We start from the raw sequence: 21846 nt of genomic DNA, 5'->3' as shown, positions 1-21846 counted from the left end.
AGGACCGAGGTGTACAACCGCAGATGTTGATACTGACATATAATGCATCGAAGTGCTGCTGAGATTTCGAATTTTATAACAGGAGAGATATTGTCCCAAGTGAAGTGTGAATTCATTGGAGTATATTTTTCGTCCTTTTTTCCTCCGTTATTTTTGTTCACATAAATTTAGATATCTATTTGATCCTTGCATATTGTCACAAGTAAGCGAAATGCCATGCATTGTTTTGATTTAAAAATATTGGTTTTCAAATAAATTGGAAAGAAAGTGAGGTATCAAACTGCAGAAAATAAAGGTTTTTTTCCACTGGCTAGGGAAAAATAAAATGTTAGTTTTGTTTTACGATTTATGGAATTTACCTAGAAAAATTGTATGTCGTCAATTAAATTTGTAGCAATCATTTGCATATGATTGAGAAAATTTTCAGTTGCAATTGACGCACTAAAACCTTTTAAAGTGATAATTGTTTAGGTATTAGTGGTCACCATAGATTTAGTTCTGGGACGTTGTTGAGTGAACTTAAACGTATTTTTCGCCGAGTAGCATATTGAGCCCTGAAGGCCTTTTTTTAGAGCAGAGAGTAGGGAAGGGTGTAGATATAATGGTGGGTTGATAAATTAAAGGGTAAATTCAGATGTTCTCACAGGTAAAAGTTCTTCAAGAAATGAGAATAGAGTGAATGAAAGAAAAATCACCCTGTCATAATCAGCATTACCCATTAACAATAATACAGGTTATAACTTTAAGCATAAAGAATAAAATCTGCAGAACCATGAAGTAGGGATATAGAGCCTAAAAATAGTCTAATCGACAAGAACGAATCAAAAACAGTCCCGAATTGCAATAATACTAGTTTCAAAGTAATAACCCTGACATTAATTAATGGCCGTAGTTTAAGGAATTAAATTCCCGAATTCTACCATTTAATTCATAGGACGAAGTAAAATGTTATTATGGGAACAAATAGTTGACTAACAGATGAAGATTTAGACGGTAAAACCTTCCCAAAATCGTTCATTGTTCATCGAAAAGATAGAATTAATCGAACTGGAGGCGGAGTATTTATAGCTGTAAGTGATTCAATCGTCAGATAAGCGGAAACCATAACTGAGACCAGCGTTTAATCTGCGTGGTGTTCAATTAAATATCTTAAATCTAAAAATATATTAGTAGCTAGTACTAAAGAGCACCAAACACAGATTTAACATCAAAGTTAGATTTTCAAACCCAAATTGACAGCATAGCATCCAAGTATCCTGAAAGAAACTTGATTTTTGGTGAAGATTTCAACGCACCTTCTAAGGATTAGGAGACGTAGAGCCTCATTCCTGGTGGGGGAGATTAATTGTTTTGCGGGGCGTCATTACACATTTTTACATAAAATTCATTGTTTCAAATAGCATCCACACACAACAGAGGAGACAGTATTCTTGATTTATTAGCGACAAGTATACCTCATCAGGTAATGAACGTGAGAACCGCCGAAGGAATAAGTGACCATAGGGTAGTAACTGCAAAGGTTTCTCTAAATTCCACTGAAATGTTCAAGAAAGAACGTAAAGTTTTCCTTTTTAAGAGCTGATTCTGATGGGTTTAAGAGTCATCTGAAAAATGCTTTCCCCGCGTTATACGTAATTACTTGAACCTAAGGTTATTGCAATTATAAAATTTTACGATTTCATTGGTAGCTTTCTTTACAGAATAGCGTTAAAATATTATGTGAAAATAAATGAAGGTATTAGAGAACCTGATGATTTTGTGAAAAGGTTAATCGTAAGGTTATTTTTGAGCCTTTTTTTAAATTTCAGTGCAGCGTCAAGGAAAGCATTTTCTAGATATGTGAGAGAACTTTACTACACTTTAAAATTTACAAGCTTTACACCTGAAATTATAACTTTTCACAGTATTTTTTAATGCGAAAATCTAATTTTCATTAACTTTTATCTTGTTTTTAAAAGAGAGAATCGAGAAAAAATCTTTTTCGTGCATGCAGTTTCCTAAAATTTTCCGAAGAGGATTACCGAATTCTCGGGTAAGGAGTAAGGATTGCCCCACCATAAGCCCTTCTCAAGGGCTCCCAATCTACCCAGACCGCCCCTGGATTCGTCAAGCTTTCTTGGAAATATTTGTGGATGACATAGCAAGAGAGAGGTACTACTCTGCATACGAAATGCCATACCCTTAATATGTAACGAGTATATAATATTCAGCTCAGAAACACTGTGTACGTTAAATTAATAGAATACAAAGAAAATCCGCGCAGTTAAAAAAAATACTGCTAAATCCGTAAAGAAAGCGATACACAAATTATCAGAAATAAATTAGAATTGAAGCCGTTAGAGATTCGAAGGATACGCTAATGGCTTATATTGATTGAGCAATTAAAAATAAATATCATTCAGTGTAACTTAAAGAACATAAAAAGAGAATCTCTTTACCATTTCATGACCAATAGAAATCATTAACGGAGAAAGATGTTTTGCCTAACGGAAAGGTGTAGTAATTATTTTTTTCCCTAGTTAAAATGGACTAAAATAGGTGATAGGTGGTACTTTGTACACGCATTTGGGGTTACCTGTTAATTACGGCAGGCATTTAGGGGGGCCGTGGTTCAAGGCGATTTTCACCCCATCTCATGTGGGGTACAGGGTCGTACTGGCAAATATCACAATAAAGAATCTGAGCTTTTCCCGGTGAATAGCGTGGATGAAAGCTTCTCGGGTTTCCAACCGGGTCAGGGTCTGCATGGTGTAGGGCGACGTTTCGTTGGGAGACTTTCCCAACATCCTCAGGGCTGATGATGCCGATGTCGCGGTGTGTCGATATATATACCTTCCTCCTTCACCTAGGTGGTCTCTGATTGGTCCGGGATTTTTCCTCCTTCCTCTTCCTTTTTAATGCCAGGTTCCCAGCGTTACTTAGCTGCAGTCCTCGATCTCTATTGATGTTGTTGGGGTGAAGACGGATCTCCACGGCTTCTTTAGTTATACGGTCCCAATAGCCTCTTGATCTTCCAAGTTGGGCAGTTTCTTCCCAGTGGATATTGTGATTTTCCTGGACACAGTTTTCAGCAATGGCCGATTTTCAAATTGTCCGAGTCGGAGGTGGCGTCGATGCTCTTTCAACCTCGTCTCAATGGTCCTCTCCGTCTCTCCAATATACTTTTTACCACATTCGCATGGAATGCGGTAAATGCCGGCTGTCTTGAGACCAATAGGGTCCTTGGCTCGGACTAACTGATCCCTGAGTTTGCCAGGAGGAAGGTGAATGCTACGAATACTGTGTTTAGCAAGAAGTTTAGCAAAAGGTCTCGGGGAAGATAGCAAGGATTCTTGCTAAACACAGTATTCGTAGCATTCGTAGCAAAAATTAATTTTTATATCGTTTTTTTTGTTTATTTAGAGGGGAGAACCACTAAGTTGAAAAATGGGAAGGCTACGATTTTTCAAGAGACGGATGGCGTAAAATTACGTAGGTACCAAAAGTCGAAGGATTTTACGTGGCGTAATATTACGCCCTTTGCACCCAAAGTGTTAATAAATCCAACGCAATGAAGCATAATGTAACGTATTGATAGGAAAATTTCTAGATGCCACCAATGTGAAGCAAACATTTAGGCCGTTTATTCATTATTTCGTTTTTAAACATTTACAGTAACATTATTATGAGTCTATCAGGTGAAAGATACTGCAAGCATTGGCGTATTCATTGAGTTGAAATACTAAAACTTACCGAATATATCGTATGGGATGGATCGGATGCGTCTGGTCTTCTCAATTCCGCTGTTCTGGTGAGAGTGACTTGGAAATGCTGTGGGCCTCTGCTTATATAGCATTGTGAGCTACCGTGGACCCACCAAAGAGGGGAAATCGGAAGACATCATTCCTCACGGATGTTAGTCTCACCCAGGTATCACCCATGTGTCACGTGTCCCATGATGATTTGCGCCAATAAATATTTATAAAATGACCTCTAGAACGAGCATAATAATTTCGGATCACTCCGAAAGTGACCGGACGAATAAAAGATATCCGATTCTCAATACTGCGAAAACATTTTCTTCTATTTAATCAACGGTGAAATCGTACTCCAATACAAGTTATTGATTGACGTAATAGATCTTTTTCAAGAAAACAATCTTATTTTCAACAGGAAGTTTAGTTGTTTGCATACTTTTATAAGTCTCCCATTGCAGTATTTACGGTCTTTTAAGGAAGTACGTCGTATCATCGCTAAGATTAACGTGGGTGTTTGTTGACAATCGCGCGGTACTGCATCCGCTGTGACTACAACTGCTCATCATCATTAGTCAACAATCCTAAGATTGGTTTGACGCAGCTCTCCATTTCTCTCTCCTATCCGCTAATCTCTTCATAGCTACATATTTATTCTCTTTTACATCCTTTATAACCTGTCCTATATAACTCATTCGGGGCCGTCCCTTGCCCTTTTTCCCTTCCACTTGTCCTTCAACGATTGTCTTCATCAGACCATCGTGCCTCAAAATGTGGCCAACTAAGTTGTCCCTTCTTCTGCTTAATGTTTTTAGGAGGCTTCTCTTTTCTCCCACTCTCCTTAGCACTTCCTGGTTACTCACACGGTCAATCCATTTTATCTTCATCATTCTTCGGTAGCACCACATTTCGAATGCTTCCACTCTTGACTCCTCTGCTGCTGTCAACGTCCAAGCCTCGCTTCCATAGAGAAACATACTCCATATGTAGCAATTGTTTCCTTACTTCTATGCTGGTATTTTCAGCTGTAAGAAGATTCTTCTTTTTGTAGAAAGCCCTCTTCGCCTGCGCTATTCTGCTGTGTATTTCTTTCTTGCTCCGTCCATCGCTGGTAATTCGGCTTCCCAGGTAAGAGAACTCGTTCACCTCTTCAAGCTTATGCTTTCTTAGGTTGATGTTTGTTTTATGCTCCTCTCTTTTGCTGCAAACTAATATCTTAGTCTTCTTTTTGTTGATTTTCAGCTGATATCTGGCCATTGTCCTTTCCATGTTTGTCAACGTCTTCTTCAAATCCTTCTCTGTCTCGGCTATGACTGCTATGTCGTCAGCAAATCGCAGCATACTAATTTTTTCTCCGTGGATATTGACACCCGAAGTTTTCTGCTTGATTTCGTTGATGGCTTTCTTTATATAAACATTAAAAATTAAGGGGGAAAGCGCACAACCTTGTCACACCCCTTTTCTTATTCTTGCTTCTGCAACGTTTGGTCCACATTTGATCACAGCTACTTGGTTTTTATACAAACTATGAATAATTCTACGATCATTGTAGAGTACGCCGATTTCTTTCAAAATTCTAAGCATTGAATTCCATTCCACGTTATCAAAGGCCTTCTCTAAATCGACAAATGCTATGAAGGTTGGTTTGTTTTTCTCCATTCTCTTCTCTATGATCATCCTAAGAGCCAAAATTGCTTCCCTTGTGCCCCTGCTTTTCCTAAATCCGAATTGGTCCTCATCCAGGAATTCTTCTGCTCTTCGTTCAATTCTCCTGTAAATGATTCTTGTCAGAATCTTCGACGCATGTGTCGTCAGGCTTATGGTCCTAAATTCTTCGTACTTCTCAGCTCTCTTCTTTTTGGGTGTGGGAATGATGATGTTCTGCTCGAAGTCACCAGGTAAATCTCCTGTTGAGTACATATCGCAGATAGTTTTATACAGTTGAGTTAAGACCTTTTCTCCTGAATTTTTTATTAACTCTGCTGGAATGTCATCTATTCCTGGGGCCTTATTCTTTCGCAGGTCTCTTACTGCAGCGTCAAATTCCGATCTCAAGATGCTTGGTCCAATGTCATCCTTTTCAACTTCACTTTCCTCTTCGAGAACTTTTGAGCTAAGTTTGTTCCCGTTGTATAATTCCTCCAGGTATTCCTTCAATCTCTCGGCTTTGTCTTCGTTTTCAATTAGAATGTTTCCATTCCTGTCCCTTATGCTATTACATTTTGTGTTTCGTTCCTTGAGATGGTTCCTCACTATTCAATAGGCCGCTTCCACTTTCCCTTTTACGAGGTTATTTTGTACGTCCTCACATATGTTCCTCATCCACGCTTCTCTGGCTTTCCTCGCTTGGCGGCAAATCTCGTTCCTTACTCTCTTGTAGCAAGCCTGTCCTTTCTCAGTATTCGTATTCTTATACTTTCTCCGTTCTTCAATGAGGTCTAGGATTTCATCCGTGATCCATGGCTTTTACTTAACACATTTTCTTCTCCCTAGAACTTCTCTAGCGGCCTCCTGAAATCCACTTTTTATGGTAGTCCAGTTATTCTCAACTGAGTTTTCAGACTGATCTAGTACCATCGTGCGCTCCACTACTTCATGAAAGGCCTGTTGATTTTTTGGCTCCTTAAGTTTCTCTAATTGCCAGGTGTTCTTTGCTGATTTCTTCAATTTCTTGAATTTCAGATGGCATTTCATCATCACTAGATTATGATCACTGTCGATATCTGTCCCCGGGTAGCTTTTACAGTCCTTTATCTGGTTTCTAAACCTCTGCTTCACTAAAATATAGTCTAGTTGAAATCATCTTTTGTCTCCTGGCATTTTCCAAGTGTATTCTCTTCGCATGTGATTTTTAAATAGAGTGTTGGCAACCACTAATTTGTGTTCTGTGCAGAACTCTAACAGCCTTTCTCCTCTTTCATTTCTATTTCCTAATCCATATTTTCCGGTTATTCTTCCATCCTGGCCTTCGCCGACGACAGCGTTCCAATAACCTAAAACAATAAGGTTTTCTTCACCCCTTACCTTTTTGATTACTTCCTTTATATCATCGTAGACGTCTTCAACTTATTCATCCTCGTGGTCTGTCGTGGGCATGTAGACCTGTACCACTACGGTATCTACCGGCTTAGTCTCTATCTTCACCATAACTATCCTTTCATTGTACTGTAGGAAGCTTTGCACACGCATTCCGGCGCTCTTTCTGAGAATTATCCCAACCCCAGCATTACCGTTCAGGGATCCTGTGTGTATAATCCTATAGCTTCCACTCCAAAAGTCTCCCTCCTCAAGCCATTTCATTTCGCTGATTCCTAGCACGTCGATATTGTCTTTCCATTTCCACTTTAAGGTTTTCTAGCTTACCGCAAGTCCTGAGTGATCTCACGTTCCATGTACCTATCCTCATAACTTTATCACAATTGACCGATGTACCCTCTCGGGTTGTCCCCGCCCGGAGATCCGAATGGGGGACTAGTTTACCTCCAGATTTTTTTACCTGAGAGAATTCCATCATGTCAGACAATTTAAAGCTGGAGTAGCTGCGCCTCCTCGGGATAATAATGTGGTGGCTTCCCCTTGCCTTCCACATCGCAGTACTACAGCCGTTAAAGTAAATGTTACCACGCTTGAAGTGCAATGAGTGTCGCTTAGGCCGGCCCTTATTTTTCAGATTTGCGAAAAGTTATGTTTTCCTGGTCTAAAAATGATCCAAATGAGGGCTATATTCACGTGTTAAAATTTGGTTACTTTAAAATAACGGCAACCCGTGCAATCCTAGCCAAACATGTGGATCCAGCAATTTCCTAGGAAATTGCTGGATCCACATATGAAACTGTTAATGTCTCGATCTCGCCATGACAAATTAGAACTGATTTTTTCTCTAGAAAACCATTTGATTTTTGCAATGATGTTCTCATGTTCTCTGCCATTGCTTAAATATCCTTGAACCCTTATTTAATTCGGTTGTACTAAAGAAACTAGACGTGATAGAAAACATCTGAGCCCAGATTTGGAATCAGGACGAAGAGCACCTTAAAGATGACCCAGCAAAATCTCTACGACAGAAAAAAAAGTTTTTGTTGACTAGTGAATTTTATTACGAGTGCCAGTGTAGGTGCGAAGAAGGAACGGAAAGGAGGGTTAGAGGGATATAGCGGGTAAAAGGAAGGCACAATTCCTTAGGATATCGAATGCGCCAGCACTCTAGAGAGGAGTACGAAATACGTTCGAACCTCGGTCTGAGGTAGGCAAATTCACTGCCACGACCTTGGTGGCTGAAAAAAGACCGTATTTGAATTTCCCTCGTCTCATTCCAAGGATTATATACCGTTAGAAAGGGAATCCATTCTCCTGCGAAGCGATGGTGGCGGCTCAAACTCTGTTGGGATACTTTTTTCCCCCATAGTACGTACCCTGAGGTGATGATTTTTCAATTTCTGAAATTTATTATATAGGTGAATGTATCGCATGACCTGTAATTTCTTTTTCTATCCCCTATCTGGTGATGTTTATTTGCTCCAAGGTTATGAGAATGCCACTCCATGTAAATGGATAGTTGTCATCAATGAATTTCTTTACTTTGTAAAAAAAAAGTGACCTCAATTCGCTAGTGATGTACGTAATTTTTATCTCCCGCATCAAAATTTCTGCTTGGGCTAAGCTATGAATAAACCGTTCAACCAACGTTAAGGAATGAGATGTGCCGGCTTCAAGATTTTCGGATTTTGGCGTAAATCTTATTATTTCATTTTATTATCTTGCAACAAAATCAGTATTGTAGTTATTGATCGCAACTCTCAATCCTATTCTATTTTCCGGAGACTCAGGTTTTGAATATTACTGTCTTGCGCAGGAGTGGTTATACCAAATGCATCACCCATTCTTCTTTGTAATATGAACTATTATTATGAATTATTATTCCTGCGATGTTAAATTTATGTCATTGACAAATAGAATAGAAGTATCAAGCAATTAAAAGTGTTTCAAAGTACACATTTATCTATATGTAAGGTTTCCGGCTTCATTTTGTGGAACTATAATGAAGATAAATAAAAATAGCTTTTTACCTTCCACACTGTATACTTGTTGACACCGATAATGTTTTAGAATCTAATATCATCATCTTGGTATACTTATATCATTATCAAGTACCTTAATAATCATATCAGTATCTAAACCATTGTCTGTGTCAGTAAATACAGATTATAGGTTAAAGAACGATGTTAGTGATTTATATTTCCCTATTGACATTTATCGATTACGTTGCCGAAAAGGACTGTTAAAAGTTGCCTCGAGAAGTGTAGTTATTGATGTAACGGTATAAAGTGAGAGGGAAAACATTGAGAATCGTCTGCTAGTGGTATTGAAATTACTCTCATTCCGGAAGAAATTTCCGTTAGTAGGAAAATGCTTTCCGCCCTAAGTAACTGCCTCCTTCCGTCTCTGGATACATTGACTCGTCCGGTTTTGTTTGCATTTGGAAATAAATCGACCGTTTGAGAAAAAAATGACTCGGTGAAAGGCTGTAGGCTGCTATAACTATTATTACGAATGAGGCGGTTTCTATGTATGTGCATCACACTCTAAGGAGTAAATTGGTAAATAATTTTCCATACGCCTATCTTTGTTATTAGCGACCATTAAAAGTTAATGAATCCCCTAATTGACGAAAATAGCCTTCGGCTATTAATTTTTCCTCCCATAAATTGCCGATCATAATTCATGTATGGATTGGAATGGATTTCAATTTATATCTACCCCATTTAGAGCGGAGATAAGTTCGTCTTGATGCCGCCGCTCATTTTTACTCTCAAAAGCTCAATGAAACTTCAGTGAAAGTCCTCTTAGGATTATTTACTTGAAATAACTTTGGAGGACGCCTGTTAATCCTAGTGACGTGCCTTCCACTCCTGAAAATTTTGTTCTAAAAATTATCCCTTTCAGTAAAACAATTGGTGTCTGCTCCCTTGGAAACTGCCAACCGCGTTTTCTATTTGCGTTACTTAAAAAATTGAAACCTCCTGGTATTTTACTCCTAATCAGTATCGTAATACCGATTGGACTGGCGACGTAGGATTTCCTTCATTGCGTGTAGTTATCCATAGGTGCCGTGTGGACATTAATTTAATCGTTAGTGACTTCACGAAATTTTATTAGGTGTTTCGCTGTATTGCTCGGAGGCATAAACTCTCGAATGCTCTAATGAAGTGTAGGAAATTACAAAACTGATGACAGAGGTGAACAATGAAGATGGGGATAAGAAAATCTAGCTATGGATTGTACAAAATATGGCTTCAAATCAGTCCGCAATATGGCGGAGATAGTTTGCTCATATACTACCTTATGCATCGTGATTTTTTTTTAACATTACAGATGGAAAATTCTCAAGTAAAACTAAAGATAATTTTTTGGCTAGGTAATGTGGAATGTAACACTCAATGGCCTCGGAGGCTGGTATAAATCAGGTGGAGGATGAAACGTAGGGTTACAGTCATCTTATGCTGCAAATGCATATCTTTGTAAGCATAACGATTTGATAATTAAAGCATTGAATACAAAATGACAACATATGCAGCCACTAGGGTGGACGCTATATATCTACTGCAGATGAAATTCGCCGAGAACAGGTCACTTGAATGGATGGAGAATTATATCCGTATCCCTTGGTTAAGTTTTTTTTTCACGCCCACTTGAACCTTTGGTGCATAGTTATCAAGAATATTTAAATGTAAATAATAATGTGCACAGAAACAGATTTTCCTCCAGAGGGTATAAATTCTCTCTCTCTCTCTGCCTTCTCCTTCATATTTGTTAACCTTGCGAATCGGTGGACGGATTGGCACCGTCACGAATGAATTGGCTCCATCGGCGGATCAGCTATCTCCGCGGCTCAAAACTGGATTCATTTCATCGATCAGAGTTATTTCCTCCTTGAAGCTGAGATATAGGAATTCCACCAACTGCCGGTAGCACTACACTTTGTATGGTTTTGAGAAAAAAAAGCCTTCAACCCGATCAGATTTTTTATTTGTTTTCGTCCGATACCAAATTACTCCAAGTAGCCTTACTATAATCTTTTTCATATATATTTATTTACTTGGTCTCAACAATGTTAGCTCTATTTTTAACATTTAGCAATAGTCTCCAATGGTCACATGGTGAGAAGGAAAAGATATTAACAACCTCAAATATTTTTTACCAAAAATAGTAGGAGTACCTACTTTGACTATTTTTCAAGTATAGATATTTGATTTTTTAGTTTTCTTTATTTATTAGTTATGTATAATGGAAAAATTCTACCCACTACGAAGAGTAAGTATTTCGTCTGCAATAGTGTTAAAATGTAATAAAAGATGATTGTAATGGCTCTGTCGGCCGCTCAAGCCTCCAGCGCGAGTTACCGAAAAAAATTGTAAAACGGAATAGGTGTTTCCTGACCTGAAATTTTTTTTTTCAAAAGCTACGAAAGTGATTTTTGTAATAAAAATGAACAATTTCATTGCTCTGTGGTGGATTTTTATTTTTTATGGATACGCTTGCACGCCTTGAGGTACTTGTGTTTTCATTCACTGGAGCATATCCAAGTTTTCTATTCTCTCCTACGGCTGAAATGTTTTCTGCTCACCACTATACGCTTTTTGCGATCGCGTGTGTGGCCGACTTCTCTGCGTATGGATTTTGTCGAAATATGATTTTTTTAAATACCAAATCCTTCGATTTCTCGGCTTATAATTGGTGAATGGAGGTCCCCCGGCCCTGATGATTTTTTCGTACTCGTGCGACCCGAATATCGAGGCGAAAACGATGTTTTTGTCCTCACGTGTCTCGTTGGTGTTCACGAAGGTCGCCAGAGAATCAAGCAAAGGTAGAAAATGGGATTTTCGTTGATTGGTTTTGCGCTGTAGGTGGAAATTTGATCCGAGAAGTTCTATTTGCACGATCGGAAATTGTTTCTGTCTGATTTGAAGAATTGGATTTTCTAACGCTTTTTCCGATATTTCGATTGTTAACAAAATTGTGAATTATCACATAATTATCGGCTTGCTCCAATGAGTGGGGAATCGATAGAAAAGTTTTTCAATTTTCCATTTATCTTAGTTTCGACACGTTTTCTCTTTGAGGTAAGTGATGTTAACAGTATCTAAGGCAACACGGCATGATTAATAATTGAATAATTTCGGAGGCATTATATTTGTTGGAGGTATTGCTCGCTGGTTTAGGCTAATACATGTCAAATATGGCCTAGAAACAATGGTATACTATCCGTATAATCCGTTTCTTTGTAGGAATTTTATCCACAAATTTCGGCACGGACATTAGCGATAAGAGGCTATGATTGAATGGATGTATATCTATCGGGTTTAAACTTTGGTCTTTATAGCTATGCAATGAAAATGCACTAAATTGTTTTTAAGAAATTTTTTCCTTCACTGCATCACAATCATTTTCATGAACTCGTGTCCTTACTCGCTCACACACCTGTGGCGGCTCTCGGTGTGATGCACGGATGTGCGGCCCTAAAATCTTATAATTGAAAGGACTTACTTGTTTACATACGTCTCGGGTGGATACGACTGAGGGGCGGAATCAAGTGAAGTGTCCCGTCCCACTAAGTAGAAGTTTCGGGCACTTCGTTTTGAGTCGCTTCGATGTGCGAGTGATTTGGAGGGCGGCGGGGTTTGAGCAAGATGCGGTCCTTTCCTGACCACCTCAACTGTTGATTACGGAGGCCTGGTCGGGAGACGCACTTTCTCTTTCCACACCCTGCGGGCGATCGTAGGGTTTTCGGGATGCCTCTCCCGCACTTACACAGACACGACGGTTCCTCGTCGATCTCACGATTTGCGAATTCACTGGTGTGACACTTGGTTATTTTCCGCTGCGTAGCTTGCATAATGCATTTCAGGGTCTTCGATATTTTCATATCGTTTAAAATTTCGCAAATAATTCGTAGAAAATTTACATCCACGTATCATTCATGTGTTGAGGGTGAGGAACAAGTCGGACCGGCAGAAGTGCAGTCTAAGGCCCAGAGATTTTAATGAACGACGCACATAATTCGTTATGCCTCCCAATTTTTAATCACGAATACACCATCCTCGATGCACTCGAGATTTATCTTGGAACACTGTATTTTAATGCTACCTATTCGTAATGCATTAGATGTTGATTCACTGACGGTCGCCGTATTTGTGATGGCTTTTACACCACCAGGAAATTTTACATCTACACTTGAGCCTCGAAAATGACTCAGTTCACCAGAACCTTCTACCTACGTTCCTAGAACATGAATGCCGGGACTCCTTTCCTTAAGAAACTCAATAGAGATAGAAATTGTCACGCATGGGCGAATTTCGTGCCCCCTCAAAGGCCTTCCAAGCGACCACTGGAGTGTGCATTCAAATCCTCACCCGGGTGGATAACAATGGACGGATAAACGACTTACCTCCCTTTCTCCCAACTCCTTTTTGTGTCCTCTTGATTTCTCCCCCCCTGAGGCGTCGTCCTGCCCTCCCTCTCCCGTGTCAAGTCGGGTCTTTACTATCCTAGAAGCAGTGCGACGTCGCTGCAGCGTGTCCACCGAGTGAGCTGGAGGAGGCGTCCCCGCGAGAGCCAGGAGGAGGACTGCGGGTGAGCAGCGTTGGCTGTCGCGGGCTTTGCCGGCGGCCGGCCGGGGGGAGAGGGGAGACGTCGTTGAGGGTGTACGCGCACGGAGGAGACGGGGAGAGCTAGGGTGCGGTAGTGGATGCACCTTCTCATGCCGCATCCATTTGAGGAAGGAATGAACTAGGCGTCGCAGTGTTTTTTAGAAGTGTCGCGGAGGAGTTGGGGGGGGGGGGGGGAGAGGTGGCGGTTGAGTTGTGGAGGGGATGTCGTGGGGAATGGGAGAAGATGGCAGTGGAGTGTTTTCAGTTTTGCCTCTCGCCACGGCAAAGGGTCGGAGGGAAAGGCCTTGTCGGCGGAACTGGAGCGAGAGTGATGATGATGCTACGCGGGGCGTGGGCTTGGTCCAGATGGGGGAGGTAACGGCCGAGGGAAAGTGGTGGGGTTGAAGGGTTCGTGCCAATGACGACCGACGTGCTCTCTATACGTGGAAGTGGCCTGGGGTGAGATGAAAATAACTGGCGTGAAATTGCCGATGCTTAATGAACCACATATTTTTCGTTTTTTCATCAGTAGAGGATACGGATACTACATAATGGCACGTTTAGAAGATACCTGCGGAGCTCAAATAGGAGCAAATATCTTCGCCGCGGCGGTGATGAAAAGTGGAAGTTAATTTCAAATTACAAAAAATCAGCTCAATGCTGGATTGTAAATAAATACGCCATTACTACCATTCGCTATCGAACTCCTCTCCTCTTTGAAGATATTCTACAAGGCAATGCGTTCGTGGAGGTCTTTCTTGATATGTCTCAAACATTCATTTACACATTTCGAGTATGCTTTACTCTTTCGCTACACTGACATGGTATTCGTCTACATCTACATACTACCCCTATGCGTATGACGGGGGTGTAAGGACACTATCCCTCAACAAAAATAAAGAAGAAAAGAAGAATGACCAGAAGTGCGTACAGAGTGCCTCCAAACATTTAGTGGAGTACTTTTTTTGTTCGGGGAAAAACGTATTCCTACACCTATCCGTTGGCAATATATCTCACTTAATTTATTGTTTCTGTCGGACCCATTGATATGGTAAGAGTCTTGGTTCATCTCTGATTCAAGAAATTTCATTTATATTCTATTGGAAAGACATAATGGTATTTTGATGATGATCACCGTGAATGAAGTGGATTTGTTTTTGTAAAATTATCCCCTGGACCTTAACCGACATGTACCGGTCTTCAGTCATATCAAATAAAACTCAATCCACATTTAGTATTTGGTTTCGAATTTAAAATTTCTTTTAACCTTGAATGAAAACTATATCATAAAAAAATTGGTCACCTTGAGCGTGAATAATTTCATAGTTTCTGCTGTGGAATCTTTTTATATCTGCGCATCTGGTAGCGTCTATCGTTCGGAAGCAATGATTCCATTAGTTTGGATTGAGTTTTATTGTATTACCGCTTTTCTGGGTGGAGCGAGGATGCGTGGAATTTCACGCCGATGGCTTAGTCTGGGGTGGGGCGTACCCTCACTCTAAAAACTAGCAATTGGGTTTAATCAAAGCATGGTAGAGGATGAAACGAAGATTCTAAAAGATGTTTATGCGAACGGTGCGGAAGAAAACTCTAGGTCGAGAAAGCTATTGTTGAATGTGGAGTCTTGAGAGTACGGTGAAGGTTGCACTCCATTTAACGCGTGGAACGCTCACCTATTGCTCCGGATATGACATAAAACCATTGGCAAAACACATCCAGGGAATGCCTCTTTGTTCCCTCCCTCCATCTCTAGTAAATTCACGAACCCATGTTAATACCGTCATTCCAATATGTGTGTGTTTTAAAAGGAGGGATCTTCGCGTAAATTGAGGCACCGCAAATGGAGCGCTGCTAATTTGATACTAGAAAATTTCTCCTCTATGTGGTTACCCTGAAGCTAAATTATTGGCGATAACATTTATATTCTTTTCTTATAATTTTTATAGGTTTCATTCGTATTGACCGGATAAGTTCTGAATGACATTTTGTACGAATGAGAAGGTTAAGTAAATAAGATGAAGGACTAGCATTAGAAGTGAGATCCAAACTGCAATCATTCTATTCTTCCCGCAGGTGCCAAATGAGTTAATTCGCAATTTGGAAGTAGAAAAATGGTATTAAAGAAATTGAACACAGACGGAAAATAGAGAGGGACTATTTTAAGAAATATGTCAGATCGCTTTTAGTAGGAGAGAGTGTTGTTCCACGGAGCACTTTTTCAACTTTTCTATATAAAGTAAAATATATTTACTGAATATTCTGCATAATAGTAGCAATTCAATCCATCTGAATTACTTCACATAATTTTTAAGTTTTATACTCGTACCTGTACTATTTATGTATCTAATTTAAACTTTAAAAAGTGTTTGAAATTCTTCCTAGGTACATCATCTGCATGTGCCTCGGAACACTACCTATTGTACTAAGGAACACAAGTTATATTGGTGGGAATGGTTACGAAACGCGCAAAGCTCATGATTTCAGCAAAGATACGCATTACACCTGATTCATGTTTCTATGATTTGGTCATTGCTCTAGGGCGCATTGTTCATCTGAACTGTCATTATCATCGGTACAGACCAATGGCACCATGTCACCCTCAAAAGATCAGAGACAGCCAGAACAGATATATTCCGTTGAAGAGGTCGATTACTAACATATGATGGCATAAAGTCTTCGTCTGTGAATGCACCACGATCCAGAGGGAAAATTCCAGGATCCTTAAAACCACTGATAATGTGCTTTACTGTATATTTAACATATATCTCGTATAAAAACATGTTCCCAGGTACATCATGTACTTTAGTTCCTTGGTACAACAGTTAGCCATTTTAAATTCCGGCTTATATTTCGGGTTAATATTACATCTAAAATACCGAATATGTGGCAAATACTACTCACCATTATATGCCGATTTCACCAGTGCGACGTTAATCACTGCTGCTGTGATCGATTTTTGGTAAAATAAACTTTGAATGAAATGAAACTATAAATATTTACTTTTCAGCGTCAAAATCTTCAAACTAGCGTCTTCTTTGTAAACATAATTCAAATGAACTGAAGTTGACCTATGCTACTCTCAGGCAATAGCTTAGGTACTTTGAAGCCCCTAGGTCGCACCAAATGCGCATAGCTTCCAGTGTTCCTGGGTTCACCACCCTTCCCTGTAACTATTTTTTCTGAAAACTGAAATGATGGAAGTTACCACCGTTTCAAGCCAAAACATTGATGTTTTGAGTGCGACGATGCGCTGAGATGATCCCCATGTTAATTCTGGGACTGAAAAGGAAACTGCGGTAGGGAAAAAATAGACTTGTTTGGAGTTAGCGTCTCTCCGCGGGATTGCAGAAGCCGTTCTCAGAGTTCGGTGCACCAGGGAGGAGGTGTTCTGGATTCTCGCTCTTTGGGAAATCTATTTCTCGTCTCGTTCGGACGTCTTCCACGCTCAAGGGGGTGCGCTCACCACTCCTCAATGCATCTTCACCCATTAACGATGCCGCTCACGAGTGGAAAGTGGAAGTCCTCTCAATCGTATATGGATATAGAACTTGTCACCATTTGTATTCTTCAAAAGTAGTTCAACTCATTTTATATCGGTCGCTTCTGAGTCAATTTTCTGTTTTCACGGTCATCGAGAGTGGAAAGAGTTCTGTTTGTAAAGTTCTATCCTCTTCCATGATGCATACTAGGGGAAAACATTTTCCTTAGATTATTGTGAACAAAAATTTATTGTTTCCTTGTTGTAACCAACCTGGTAATATTTAAAAACAATTTCAAGTCGAAAATAAGCCGAGAGTAGAGTAGTGCCTTGGTCTCCCAGCTGTTGGTGGAATCTAATCTCACTTTGGTGGAGTGGATCGTTGTTTTTATTGCAGTTTGGCATGGGTAAGGCAATATATAAAGTTTTTAATCCATCAAGTCAAAGAAGCCCTTGCGGTAGAAAAATGATATAGGTATCCAAAATTTCGACTTCGCGAACATTAATGGTTAAAGGAATTCTTTCGACGTAGAACAACTTATTTTTTGGTGTTTTCAGTGTGCTGTTTACAGTGAAACTGTTGTTGTGCAATGCGTATGCATTTTCAACGATTATTTCTCAGAGTTATCATGTGCATTGTTGCTTGTTGATTGTTAAATATAAGTTTCAGTTTGTGTGTCTTAAAACAGAGAATACATGTGCTTTTTAAGATTCAAGTTACTAATTAATCCATCCAGCTTGAAAACCAACCCGAAACAACAGAAGCTAACTGAAATTCCTACAAATGTTGGTATCGCTCAGTAAAATAAACGCACTCAATCGAAAAAAACTTACCTAATTTCAACTAATGCTAGGTGACACTAATGGTGTGTTCTAAGGGAATGTGGGCCGTATTCTCAGTCGTCCCCTGTAGGGATTACTACACCGATATGACGTAAGAAGCAGGAACAGCCGACCCGGCGACTGTTTCTGAGACATTCCTTTACGGTTGTCGGGTGAGTGCTCTCTACAGGCAATCAGATGTCCCTATCACGTAAAGGGTGGTGGAAAGCACACTTCAGCCGAAAAGGGACGGTTGCCGAACCAAATATGGTGGAATGCGTCGATTGCCTCTGAGTTTAGGGAATTCGGCTTGGACATAGTTTGAAGCAGACATCTGGAATATGTTGCCCGTTACGATCTTGGCTTAGATCATTGCGATCGTGAGCTTGGCCTGGCGATATACATTAATGTCATCAAATATGCCTTTTGTAAGGAAAAATATATCGCCATGAACTAAGTAACGTTCATGTTGTCAGTAAAAAACCATGATGTTAAATATCCAAGAGGTTTCACTGCCGAAAGAGATCAGAAACTGGGACGTAAATGCGATAGGGATGGACAGAATTCTTTCAAGAACTTTTCAGAAGTAGAATTCTATATGAGATATCGCTTTACCAGCAGAATTGTATTCTATTGAAGAAGCTCTTTTACGAATGACAAAGCGATAGAATTTCGTTGATCCGGTTTCCTTAGTCCAGTTGTTTCTGAAATATTTATTTTTAATATAAATTAAAGAGCTAATCTATCGTTTATTCATGGTATGTGTACTTTAGACATCAATTTTCAATGACCATATGAAATTTTGTCCATCAAAGTAGCCGGTGAAATGTGATCAGAAGGATTTTTTTATGCGGCGAATGAATTTCGTATTTCACCCCTGAAATTGTGAACGATATGCAAAATTGTGCCTTCCTTGTCACTTGTTGACTCAAAGAACGAAATGTGCATACAAATTAATACGTAAATTTAAATATTTTTCTGCTTAAGCTAGTAATGATGTTGCAGCTTTTTTGTGAAATAAAATGAGACATCTAGAACTTGACTGAAATATTAAATACTAGTTTCTCGCTTATGATAAAGTATATGTTAGAATCGAATGATCTAGGATTGGCAGACTGACAAATATCTGCTACAATATTCTTGACTTATCATTACCTTATAACTTAATCCGATGCTTCAAATTGGGAATTTTACATATATGATAATAGCATTGTGCACTACATCATCTTACTGCCTAACGTCGTTTAAGTATAAAGGGCAATAAAGTGCGAAAGGTCGCAAATATTAGCTTCCAAATGTAACCTATTTGCACGCAATAGGTGAAAACAGTGAAATTTCTTCAATCAGATGTATATAAAATATATTAGTTAAATTCAATGGGATTAGTGATCCCAAATGAACGATGGAAAATCTTTTTGCAAAACATAACAAAGCACTAGAGCTAAATATGTGAGGCAATAATATAGATTACTGAAATTCCACTCTTTTGAAGATTTCTATGCTTTGATTGATTCCTGTGTAAATGCTGATACTAATAAGTATTTTCATGGATTCTGGCAATCCTCGAAGAACATTTGCAACATCATATCGAGCTGTGGCACTTCTAAAAGGTACCCGATTTGCATGAAATGATTTCCTCCCAATTTCATCTACTATTTTCACCTTTCATTTAATAAGGTATTTTTCTGGAGGTAGTTCATTCTCATTCAATTATAAAACTTCATGCAACATTTCAATCTAACGCAATATGATTCTCTAATCATAACACATGAGCAATAACTAAAATGTTCACACTTTGAAGTGATGGTAAAGGTGGTGTCTGAGAATATGGCTCCGTCTACATGTTCCTCTCGAAGGAGAGTCAAATCTTTCCCATTTGCGACTTCTAAAATTAACATTGCTCTATCATGTTCGTCTGTGAGGATATGTGTCTGAATTTGAGCCGCTGGAAAAAATTACGTGTGTCAAGCTGTGAGTGTTTATCCCTAATAAAATCCTCGCATTGGCATTGATCTTTGTTTCCTCCTAGTATCAAATCAATAGGTGTTCGAATATCGCCCTTTTTTTAGCCAGTTGAGCGTTTATTCTTATTAATAATCAATCCGCCATTGTGGATTCATCAGTTTTCTCTGTGATGTTCTTTTGGTTCAGTAAAGGTATAAACATAGAGTTTACATTACACAGTGTAGAGTATTTATGGGTATAAATTATGTGCTACTCATCACAGCACTTGTAATGTGCTATCTCTTATCTAATAGTTAGGTTCCTATTTATGTTTATCTCTTCTTCGTTAGTAACCTTACAGAATATTATTTTAAATTTATGGCTTACTATGTCCGTGACTTTTCGCACTCACCTTTAAACTTATCCTCAGAATTGCTGTGACAGTCGTTTGCGTCGAAACATGGGATGGCACCAGTCAAAATCTATTGCTGCTCTGATTCGTTTGTCCGCCCAAGAAATTTGACTGTACCTTTTTGTCCTTTTCTTGCACCATGCTCTTGTACTGCAAGTTTTATACGCTAAATGGTGTTAAAAGTTTCCTTTTAAAGAGAGCACACTCTGCCATTTAAAAATGGATAATTCCTTCATTTGTGCGGTCAGATTACCTCTTCCACTGCTGTGTTCCATCACCCACAGTAACTCTTGATGAATACCATGGTTTACAACTGTGTCTAACTCATCGGTAATATACATTAGGTGAATATGTAGCGTAGGGAATTGGACAATTTCTCTCTTCGTCCGAATTTGGTTCACAAGAGCCTATTAATTGGAGCTATTTAACAGTATACAAATGGAAGGAATCAGTGTGATAGCACGGAGTATCATGCACTTGGAAGACAGGATTCACAACACAAGCTGTAGGTGCGTTCTCTTCTCAGCCCTCAATCATATAATACCAAAACATTTCTTTTGCCCATGGAATGGATTTCTTGTATTTTTCTGTCGTAACCTCTGCGCTTCAGTCACTAGACGCACCATATTATCACTTTTTCCCATGAAACTCTCACTGAAGGTCGCGGAATAATTTCACTGCTGTTTAATTCTCATTTTTAAGGGAAAATTTGCAAATGAATCAGCGATTATCCGGACACAAACCTAATGATCGTCGAGTTCTCGCCACTAGCTTCGCTATTGCAAAAAAACTTGAGCCTAATACAGATTTTATCGGGTGGAAACTCACTAACTGACACCAAAATTATTGCCCGGCTCCGCTGTTATTGTATTTTAAGTATCTATCTTTCGTCGGAAACCGTCACTCACGCCATGTTACGACACGCAGTTCTGTTTCAAAGATAGGCTTGAGCTCACCTCTGGTGAAATTGATTTTTTTTATGGTCAGCACTCCAGTTCATTCCCCTGGTCACTTCTGGGGTGCACTGAAGTTCGGATGAAGTTTAAGTTGAAAGGTATTTGGATGTCGATGATCAGAGGCTTCAATCGGATTATGGACCCAAGATCTTCTGTTTATTTATCACACTTAACTCGTAAGGAACCACATCGTATCGCTACCTCTTCTTCAGTCTTCTGCACACAGATAATCTTGTAGCACTTTGCAAGGGAATCTTCAGATCGGTTGTGGGAGTGAAGAAGCCTGGCAGCGTTACTCGACTAATCCTCGGTCCGGACTGCCCTAAGGCTCGCCTTGGCGTGGTACAGCGGTGATCAGAGGGCGTGGCGTATTACCTAGAAGGACGTGGACGCCATGGGTCAGGCAGTGGAGACCTCCAGAGGGCGGCAGTTTATGAGAGAGAAGTGGAGCTCGTGTCCGCCATCCAGGGACGAAAGAAGTCCTACGGAGGGGGATCCAAGTTCCGACAATCTATTGCATAGGAGCGATCGTCGGAGAATGAAAGGAACTCGATCAAGGTCTTCCGTCCGTCATTATGTCTTAGAATCTGGCGTGGCGACGGAAAACTCATTCGTCGAGCGGTGCTTTATCTGCGCTAATGATGTACTTTTTGTTGTTATTTTTCACTTTTCGAAGTTATACACTGCTGCGTTGGGCGCGGATTCGTTTTCACACTAGTTCTTGTGCAAAGTTCGAAAAAATATTACCGATGCTGGAGAAAAAGCGCTGCATCTATCCAGTAATCCACCTTTTCCTATTAACCTTGCTAACATCATGAAGAAAATTGAATTTTTCTTTCATCTATTAGTTCCC

The 21846-nt window shown here is 39.6% G+C and overlaps 1 protein-coding gene across 3 annotated transcripts in view; it reads right to left on the bottom strand.

The window, feature by feature from the left end:
- LOC124156412 (glucose dehydrogenase [FAD, quinone]-like) overlaps positions 1-21377 on the bottom strand; it is a 37719-nt gene extending 16342 nt beyond the window's left edge. The window contains exon 1 of one of the 3 annotated variants that reach the window (XM_046530957.1): positions 20038-21377. The gene's annotated coding sequence lies outside the window, so the exon portion shown is untranslated. Of the gene's footprint in view, positions 1-3732; positions 3906-13179; positions 13390-20037 lie in introns of those variants that run through there. The other 2 variants (XM_046530955.1, XM_046530956.1) reach the window with 2 other exon arrangements.
- Between the last annotated feature and the right edge of the window lie 469 nt (positions 21378-21846).

The sequence above is a fragment of the Ischnura elegans genome, chromosome 3, assembly GCF_921293095.1.
Source record: "Ischnura elegans chromosome 3, ioIscEleg1.1, whole genome shotgun sequence".
Classification (NCBI taxonomy): domain Eukaryota; kingdom Metazoa; phylum Arthropoda; class Insecta; order Odonata; family Coenagrionidae; genus Ischnura; species Ischnura elegans.
This window is presented reverse-complemented; position numbering and strand designations above follow the sequence as displayed.